The 1,347-nt window shown below is 45.8% G+C and overlaps 1 pseudogene; it reads right to left on the bottom strand.

Moving 5' to 3' along the window:
• Positions 1-453: 453 nt before the first annotated feature.
• Positions 454-1,347, bottom strand: part of LOC106728339 — a 1,788-nt pseudogene continuing 894 nt past the window's right edge.

Below are 1,347 nucleotides of genomic sequence, written 5' to 3'. Positions count from 1 at the left end.
TTAAATTAAATTCTATATTGTTGAAAGTATTACACATGTCCCCTTTTTTTCCCATTGACCTCTCCAATAAAAATTTTTTTAAAAGAAATCCTCAGGCCAAACCAGTTTGGCTCAGGGATAGAGCGTCGGCCTGCGGACTCAGGGGTCCCAGGTTCGATTCCGGTCAAGGGCATGTACCTTGGTTGCGGGCACATCCCCACTGGGGGGCGTGCAGGAGGCAGCTGATCGATCTCTCTCATCGATGTTTCTGGCTCTCTATCCCTCTCCCTTCTTCTCTGTAAAAAATCAATAAAATATATTTTTAAAAAAGAAAAGAAATCCTCAGTAAAATATTATGTTCTTTTTCAAAGGTTTCTGGAATTGATAGCCTTGACTGTTGTAGGTATCACTGGGAGGAATTGACCTCCAGGCCAATTGGCTATGGGAATCAGCTGTGAGAATCAGTGGGAGAACTTTTTTTTTTTCATTTCAAAAATCTTTTATTGGCATAAAAATGAGAATTGGAAATAAGTTGGCACCAAATAATTCACTTAAATGCATATTACAGTATTGGGGTCGAGAAACTATTTTATCCCTCTTTGCTGTTTTTCCCCCTTCTGCCCACTTTCCTGGGTGTTGGGGGAGCTCGCTGACAACAGTCACAAATCCAGCGACCTGATGGGATAGCACTGAGGCCCACACAGAACGTGTGGTAGCCTCTGTCACACACATCACAGAACATCATTTCCTCTTCATGGTGGGGCTGTCCACACACAATGCAAGTTTTACATTCCATGCACTGCCATGGGTAGGTCTTAATCATAGAAACAAGCTCCATGGTCATATCCAGGCAAGAAGGATGGCCGCTGTTCTCACACTGGGAGCAGTGTATAAGAGGTTCAGCCTTCCCTTTCTTGTTGGACTCCTTACCCTTCAGACAAATTCCACATAGAGCATTGGGAATGACCTTTGGCGAAGTGCCCTTGTTCCTCCTCTTCTCGCCCCGGTGCCCATCCTCAGCATCGTCCGAGTCGCCCTCGCTGTAGAGCGCGGGCAGCTTCGGATCCAGCGGCTGCTCGTAAAGAGCCATGTTCAATGGCAAGTAGCGCAGCTCATCCGGCGAGTACCTTTTGTAATATTCCTGGAACTGTCCGGGGATGAGGGTGTTCCAATTTCTATGGAACTTGATCCGCTCTGTTGGTAACACCTTGTACTCCCCTTGAGGCACCTGGATGACGTGTGTCTGTAAGTCAAAGTATGCCCTCCTCTCCTCCATGCGCTCCCGGTTCAGGCTGCTGTTGAATTCCTCGGCTTTCTTGGCGGCTTTCTTTCTTTTTTTCTTTTTTTCTTTTTTTTTTTTTTTTTTCT

Source organism: Myotis brandtii, unplaced genomic scaffold, assembly GCF_000412655.1.
Source record: "Myotis brandtii unplaced genomic scaffold, ASM41265v1 scaffold594, whole genome shotgun sequence".
Classification (NCBI taxonomy): domain Eukaryota; kingdom Metazoa; phylum Chordata; class Mammalia; order Chiroptera; family Vespertilionidae; genus Myotis; species Myotis brandtii.
Note: the sequence above shows the minus strand (reverse complement) of the source record. Positions and strands in the feature narration are given on the sequence as shown.